General features: G+C 49.9%; 1 pseudogene; it reads left to right on the top strand.

Annotated features, from left to right (window-relative positions):
• The first annotated feature begins 3,470 nt into the window (after positions 1-3,470).
• LOC136320567 (ferritin heavy chain pseudogene) lies at positions 3,471-7,874 on the top strand (annotated as a pseudogene).
• The last annotated feature ends 515 nt before the right edge of the window (positions 7,875-8,389 follow it).

The raw sequence follows: 8,389 nt of genomic DNA, 5'->3' as shown, positions 1-8,389 counted from the left end.
GGAAACTGGTCCTGCTCTCGGTCTCTGCAGAGAGACAAACCAAATCCCATGGAAACCCAGAAGTCACAGGGATCAGGGAGCTCAGGACTTGAGAGACTCTCTAGCTCAGACCTTGAAAAAAGGCAGAGGGGCCAAGGTCTTGGCCAGAGTCACAAACAAGTAACGGCAAAGCTGAGGCTGAAGCACAGGTCTGTCTCATGATTCCCAGCTGGGTTCCAGGGCTGGGTAGAAACACAGAGGGCCCAGCATCTAAAATAGCCCATGAAGGTCAATCCTGGGCATTAATGCCTTTCTGCCTGGAGGGTGCAGAGAGGAGACCCTTCTCAGGGTATCTCCCTGATGCCAACCCAGTATATACTTCTTGATCCCCCTTGCTGTGTCCAGCTGTCAAGGGTTCAGGAGAAGATGGCACCTGGGATAACTGATAAAGGAAGGATTTTACCCTCTGAAGACAAAGGAATGGGACCCTTGCCCTGTCACCAACATTCTGGTCCTTCATTTCCTCCCTGGTGAAATGGGTGTGGTGAGACATACAGACTGGTTGGGAGGACAGAGGAGATGAATAGAGAGTGAAGAGAACACTGGGAGCTGTGGAGTGAGCTGTGCCCACAGGGCTGCCAGCCAACTGAGAACTGAGGCTCCCACATAGGGTATCTGGAGCCTGAGGGTTCCCACAGAGTTCACCCTATTTCCATCCCCACTCTGTCTCCCACCTAGCGATGTTGCAAGAGGAAAGAGAACAGGTCTTGAAGCTGGCCTGGGTAAGAGGCAAGGAAAATGCAGGCAGGGATCACAGAGGGAAGCGGTGGTTCTCCCCTCTGTCCCCCAGCCTTTGTTCCTTCTGTTGCCTCTGTTCCTGCTTCTTGTCATACCCTTCTCACTGCTGCCCCCACCTCCTTGGCTCCACTCTTCTCACTATTTTCCTCGCCTCCTTAGCTCCCCATTCCTTCCTCCCAGCTAATTCCCTAACCCTGGAGCCCTGTGCCCTGGCCCTGTGATTTCCTGGGCTTGTGTCTGCAAGTGGGAGTGAGGGTAAGCGCATGTGCACATGGGACTTTGCAGTACATGGCTGGCACTCAGTAAATACTTAATGGCTCACCTCAAATCCTTTTGAAACAAGGCTGTGTGTTTGTGAATAAATAAATAAATACTGACTCTCAAAGCACACATGTGCACCCTGAGAAAAACCTTGTTTATCCATTCCCCTGAGTAACAAGTCAGTTCCTACCATGGACTCTCCAGATGACCAAAGGTGGAGGAGTCTAAGTTTTAGGAAGGAGAGAGGCATTCTGGGTGGAGGAAATGCCTTGAGCAGAGGCTGGAAGCTGGAAAATGCTCAGCAGTCAGTGGAACAGCATTTTGAGATGAGCTGGTGAAGCTGGCAGGGTCCAGATCAAAAAATGAATGTCAGGCCAAGGGACTGAGTTTATCCTGGGGGAATGGTGAGCCATGAATCAATTTTGAGCAGGAGAGAGTAATGAGCTGGATTTGACGACGGTAGGCTCTCTATCTGGCTGCTGCCTAGAGCATGGACTGAAGGTAAAGAGCAATGTGTCAAGGAGCCCTCCACTTTCAAGGTTCAGAGAGTGAAGATGAAGTATGGGGCTTGTTGGTCAAATAAGTTTGTAAATATGATATATAGGTTTGCTCGCTTATAGTTTGCATTGGGTGTGGGGGACAGGCTGTAAGCAGGCAGGGTTGTTATAGCCTAAGGCTTAGTTTCAAAACTAAGCTTTTCCCCACACCCTTGACCATTGCATGATGTGGGGTGGTGCACTCTAATGAGGAATCCCATTATGCCTCAGATAAGTAACTTTGTATCAGAGACTTCCTTGTTTGTATATTAGATTAAAGGTTTTGATTTCTATACTATAAAATGGGCAGAGGAACCCATGCTGGGGGAGAGCAGAGAAAGGCCACATGGAGGAGAGGAGAAGCAGCCAAGATGGCGGAGTGCTAAAGGAGAAGCCAGTTTGTGCAGAGTTTGTGTACAGAGAAGGAGATGGGGGAAAAAAGTGAATAAAGCTGGTGAGCTAGAAACCTTTGATTCTAGGAAACTCAGATAAGTCAGTGGCTTTGGGAGCCCTGAATGGAAAGGGAAGTGTTTTCCCACTGTGTGTATTTCTTGTCCCCCAATGTGCAAGCTAGGATTAAAAGGTAATGGCCCACCAGTTCTTGGCTCCATTGTTTCATTACTGTCTGTCCCAATTCAAATGTGAACCTGCATGGGCCAGGTGGCTACAGGCTTGACAGGGCTGCTGAAGGTGAGAAGTGGAACATCCCCAGGATGTCACAGAGGGGTGACAGGATTGGATGACAGATGGATGAGAGAAAGGAAGAACTGAGAGGAGACTCTGTGTTCTCAGGTTCCTGGACCAGGTGACCAGCTGGCTGGAGATGCCTTTGCTGAGCTGGAGAGAGGAGCAGGTCTGGGGGAAGATGCAGAATTCAGCTTTGAACATGCCTGGGAGAGTATGACTTGAGATGGAGACGGGACAGAGGCCTGGGCCAGGCAAGTCTGGACAGATCCTCTCTGAGCAGCATTCCCTGAATGACTTCGAAGTGTCCCAGGTACCCCCAGAACAGTCCCCCAGGTCCCAACCACTAATGGTCTTCAACACAAGACCTGGACTTGGGCCCCAGAGGCAGACAAGGGGTAGAGACAGCAAAGAGTCTGACCAGAATAAAGGGGAGAGGCTGGGGCTTAAGGATAAAGGATACCTGCAGGGCAAGGCAGGCGTGGCTGGCGCAGAGGTCTGGGTGGAGTAGGAACAAACCAAAGTGGGTTGGGTTAGTAGACTTTAGAGATCAGTCAGTCCAAGGCCATCATTGTACAGACAAGCAGAAGGAAGCCTGGCAAAGGGTGGCAGCAGGCTAGGTAACACGGCAAGGCAGACAGATCATCAGCTCCCGGCTTAGGGCTGTCCTCTGGGCCACACTGGTTGGGAGTGGTCAGCTGGGTGTGACTCTGAGACTGAGCTCCCTGGCCATGCCCAGGTGTTATGGGCTTGTCTGGTTTAGAGGGGTGCGCTGGACTATCACCAAGCAGCACCCCTAAACACACTGTCAGTCTATCTCTTGCTATTATGTTCTCAGTCCCAGGACTGCGCTGGGCTGCAATTGGAGGAAGAAGCCACAGACCCTGACCTGGAAAGCTCACATTCCGGCTCAGAGCTGTGCTCCTGGGAGAGGCCGTGCAATGCATGTCGTCTGCGGACAGGATGGTGGGAGCAGGAAGGAGGTCTGGGGCTCCTGGGAGAGGCCGTGCAATGCGTGTCATCTGCAGACAGGACGGTGGGAGCAGGAGGGAGGTCTGGGGCTCCTGGGAGAGGCCGTGCAATGCGTGTCGTCTGCGGACAGGACGGTGGGAGCAGGAGGGAGGTCTGGGGCTCCTGGGAGAGGCCGTGCAATGCGTGTCGTCTGCGGACAGGACGGTGGGAGCAGGAGGGAGGTCTGGGGCTCCTGGGAGAGGCCGTGCAATGCGTGTCGTCTGCGGACAGGACGGTGGGAGCAGGAGGGAGGTCTGGGGCATTATGTAATGTGTTCCACACGAAGTGAGATGTAATAAGGGCAATTTTCTTCAACAAATGCTTATTCGGCACCTACTCAGTGCCAGGCTCTGTTCTGGGATCTTGAGACAGTGAATAGGATTTATGTCAGTATTTAATTGGAGACTGACAATAAACAAATACATAATATAATATCAAGGAGGGAAAAGTGAGATGGAGAATCACAGAACAGGGTAGGGGTGAGCAATTTCAACAGAGAACATAGAGTGGTTATTTAATAGAAAAAAACCTGCTTGTGACCCTGATAGTCTGAGTAATTTTGGCCAAGTCCCTGCCCAGATCCCTGCCTCAGTTTCCCATTGGAAGGTCCCACCTGGCCTGGCTATTAGAAGGGGCAGAGAAGGATGGGCAGGCAATTAGCCATTTGGAAGACCAGCCTCTCCCATGAGGTCCAGCCCCACCTACCCCTTGCCCATGAGACCCCCTCCACCCAAGACGACTCAGTTCCTCCTGGCAGGGAGCCTAGAAGGAGCTGAGGAACTGGGGCCTTAGCACTGCCTTAGATCTAGCCTGGCAGGTAGAGATGATTCGCCTTGGGTGTCAGGAGCCAGGAAACTGCCTGCACTGGGGGGTTGTGGCAGAGCAGAGACATGGAGACTCACTTCCTTGTCTTACCTGAGAGGGCCCTGGCCTTTCTAAAGGGTCCTTCTGCTCTCCAAGAGGCCCAGCTTGCAGCCAAGATGTTGCAAGGGGCCCAAAAGCTTGCCAGCACCTGTTTCCTCTGGGCCCCAGTCTCCTAGTCCACATATAGGGGAGCAATGAGGCTTAATTTATCTTTAATGCTTCATCCTGGTCTAAATTCCTGTTCTGTTGAGTATGTTGCAGGAGGCCTAGGACCTTACTAATGGTCCTCTGGAGGCTCAAGGCAGAGGTGAGTGGCAGATTATTCTGAAATGGGGAGCATGTTGGGAAAATGGTTGCCAAGGTAGGCAACAAATAATTTTTTAGTATAAGAATGCCCCAGATATTTATTATGCTAAAGATTTGTTCATTGTTTATCTAAAATTCAAATTTAACTGGGTGACTTGTATTTTATCTGGCAACTCCAGGTAGGGAAGGTGATTTGAGCTGGGACTTCAACAGAGGAAGGTCCTAGACTTTCAGATGACCAGAGTTCTGGCCACCTATCTTACTGCTCTTTGGGTCTCTAACCCATGGACTTCTCAATGCCTTGTTGGAAGGTAGGGGGATGAGGGAGGAAGAACCTGGAGCTGGGGGATACTAAGAGTGTAGAGAAGCAGAGAGGCCCTAAGGCCCCAAAAGACAGAGCACATGAACTCCTCTTCCCCTGAATCCAGCTAACCTCACCACTGCCCCTCCCAATCAGGCCAAGAGGCCTCCCCACCATCTCCTGCACAGCCCACACCCATTCCTTCCCCCACCCCTCTATTTCTGTCCCCTTTCCTCCTATACAAGCTCTACCCACTGCAAGAACCTTCTGTTGCTATTCTGCAGTATCAGGACTGCCTCTTCTGAGTTCTCAGAGTGCTGTCAGACTCACTAGAGCCATTCAATCAACTGAGCACCCTCCTATATAGCAGATTCTGGACACACACAGTGAGGAGGACAAACACAGCCCCGGTCTTCATGGAGCTCACAGGTTAGTAGGATGACAGGTACACAAGCAATCACAAAAACGGAAAGGTAAGTGCCCTTCCGCAAGGACTGAGGTGGGGCCCATGTTCTGTTTTATTCAGATTCTACCACAAGCAGATTTCAATAAATATTGGTGGAAGCAGTCAAAGTGCTGAGAGGAAACAGAGGAAGGAGGGACTCCCGGGGAGGAAGTTGGAAGAAGGACCTTTCAGATGGAGAGAAGCACACAGGCGAGAAGGCATGGCATGCATGTGCAGGGCACATGGAGAGAGGGCTGTGGCTGGCATGGATGAGGATCAGTGCAGCCCAGGCTGAGAGGCTGCCATGCAAAGAGTTCACACTGGGCAGGCCTGTCAGGTGCTGTGGACCCATGGCCTGGGGAGGCTTCATATCATAGTATGCCACTCCTCAGAGAACGGCCTGTCCTGTGAGGTTCTACCTTTCTGGAGGGCAGCAGCTGGGTCTTCCTCTTCTCTCGCGTGCTCTAGGACTAGTCTTAGAACCCAACACAGGAGACGGATTGATAGATGTGGTGGATGGGCCCTTGAAGCTGACTGAGAGAACTGTTCTATACCCTAGGGCATAGAATACTGCTGGGGCCACTTTAGTAGGTGATCATAATGTCTCAGCAATATTAGGAAAGATGAGTGACTTTCTGCCCTACATGGAGGCCCCTGTGGCATTTGGCATGTTTGCTCAGACCCCTTCATAGCCATGGTCTGGATGGGGCAGTAACCATGATAGACGATGTCTACCTACCCATCACAACCCCTAGTGAATGAGCCAGGTCCCCTACAGACATAATCTCCAGTACCAGATTAAAAAAAGAAGAAACTGAAGCTTAGGAAGTTTAGGTACTAGATGTTTAGACTAATCCAGGATTTTAGCCCAACGCTGAGGCTCCAGCTCCATTACACTTTGCTGCCCTTATTTTTTAAAATAATCTCTGAGATGTTGCTTATTTTTGGCACTCAGAAAGTCATTCCAGTTTTATGCCATTTTGATCTTTGCTACTTATGCTGCAGGTGCCATCCATGCTGTTGCTTGTCTGTGAACCTCTCCAGTGGCCTTTGCCCAGAAGCAGTACACTAAGGAAGGAAGGAAGCAAGAACGCAGGGATGAGGCTGGCTCCTCCTGGGGTTCATTGGCACTTTTTCTGAGTGCTCCACCCTTCCTTCAGCCCACAGCCCTGCCCTGCCTTGAGTCATGCAGGAACCCCAGCACTCCTGGGACAGCTAGGCCCTGTACATACAGCATGTTCTTGCTCAGCAATCCAGGCTCACATCATCCTCTCACACATCACCCAGGAAGTACTTCACTCTCTCAAGGTATCCAACAGCCACAATCTGGGCCTACTGCTAGGCAAGCTTCTTCCTGGGTGTGCAGTGTGCCACATCTCCCCTGCTAGACCACAAAGGCCTTGGGTACAGTGTGAACCCCAAGAAGGAATGTATCTGCCAAAAAGGACTCCCATGGTTAACTGGGCCCAAATTCATCTCTGACGGAGACTTCTCACACACTGCATTTCAGGGAAAAGCTACTGACTGAGTTTTTAATCTCTGGCACTGGAGTTCTGCTGAGTCAACCTTTATAAGAAAGTTCCTGGTATAATAGTAACTAAAGGACTGAGAGACCTGATTCATCCAATCTGAACTGTGCAGCTATGATCTTATTTGCATCTATACTGACCAATCAGAACTGTTCCATAACAACCAATCAGAATACATGACTCTGACCACTCAGGGCTGTGGGATTTGAACCAATGAGCTGTGCAAATTTGGATTTCTCATTTGCGTAAAAATGGACCAATTGGGAACCAGAGTGAGAACTTTATAAAAGGCAAACTTTTAGCATCCAGCAGAGTCTGTGTTTCCCTGTCTGCAAACTACTCATCTGAATAAAGTTTCTCCTTTTTCCCCACCTTAAACTAGGAATTTCAATTGACAAGAGGGACCTTGCATTCTCTCATTTGTGTGTTCAATAAGCTCCTACTGAGAGCCTTTGCAGAGAGTTGCCATGGTTTCCTGCTTCAACAATGTTTGGGTAGAAACCGCAATGGATACTGACCCCAGCCTGCTGCTCAGAGCCAGCCCTCTGCCACCTCCTCACAGTATCCAAGGATTGCCTCAAGGACCCCACCACTGTCACCTCTTCTACACCACCCACCATGATGACTGAGTCCCCCTCACAGGTGCGCCAGAACTACCACTAGAATTTGGAGGCCGCCATTAACTGCCAGAGCAACCTGAAGCAATATGCCTTCTATGTCTGCCTGTTCATGTCTTACTACTTTGACTGTGATAGTATGGTTTTGAAGAACTTTGTTAAATATTTTCTTCATTAGTCTCATAAGGAGAAGGAACATGCTGCGAAACTGATGAAGCTGCAGAACTGATGCGGTGGGCAAATCTTTCAGGACAGCGAGAAGCCAGACTGTGACAACTGGGAGAATGGGTTGAATGCAAAAGAGTGTGCATTACACTTGGAAGAAGTGTGAATTGATCACTACTGGAATCGCACAATTGGCAACTAAGGTAAATGACCCCCATTTGTGTGACTTCATTGACGCTCATTACTTGAATGAGGTGAAATCCATCAAAGAATTGGTTGACCACGTAACTGAATTGTACAAGATGGAGGCCCCTGAAATCTGGCATAGCAGATTATCCCTTTGACAACCACATCCTGGGAGACGGTGATGAGAGCTAAGCCTACTGCTTTTCTCATACCCAGTGGGGTGACTACCCTGGTAACCAAGGCAGTGCATGCACATTAGGGTTACCTTTTCTGTAAGTGGTATTATATCACCTACTTATGTTCTTTCATTTATATCATTCTTTCAAATAAAGTAATTTGGTACCCCCCCAAATAAGTACATACTGTGTGCTAGGCACACTGCTGGGTGCCAGGGTACAGCTGGGGCTTATATACCTTGAGATTTCCGACTGTTTTGCCACTCTGACTATCCCTGGATGTACTGCCCAGGCCTGTGCACAGTCCATCAACTAAAGGGCTAATGTCTGACACATCACTGACCCTCCAGAAACTCAGCTCACATCAACCCATGTCTTGGACCTCCTGGTCCTCATTGGCTTCTCTAGGTGTATGCCTGGTGCAGGACTAGTCTTCACAGAGGTGGATGTAGGCAGTTACATAAGGTAAACTGGCAAATGTGAGGTATAGTTGGGTGCATAAGACTTTGAGAGACGCTCTGCAACAGTCTC

This window comes from Saccopteryx bilineata, chromosome 1 (assembly GCF_036850765.1).
Source record: "Saccopteryx bilineata isolate mSacBil1 chromosome 1, mSacBil1_pri_phased_curated, whole genome shotgun sequence".
In the NCBI taxonomy this organism is placed as follows: Eukaryota; Metazoa; Chordata; class Mammalia; order Chiroptera; family Emballonuridae; genus Saccopteryx; species Saccopteryx bilineata.
Note: the sequence above shows the minus strand (reverse complement) of the source record. Positions and strands in the feature narration are given on the sequence as shown.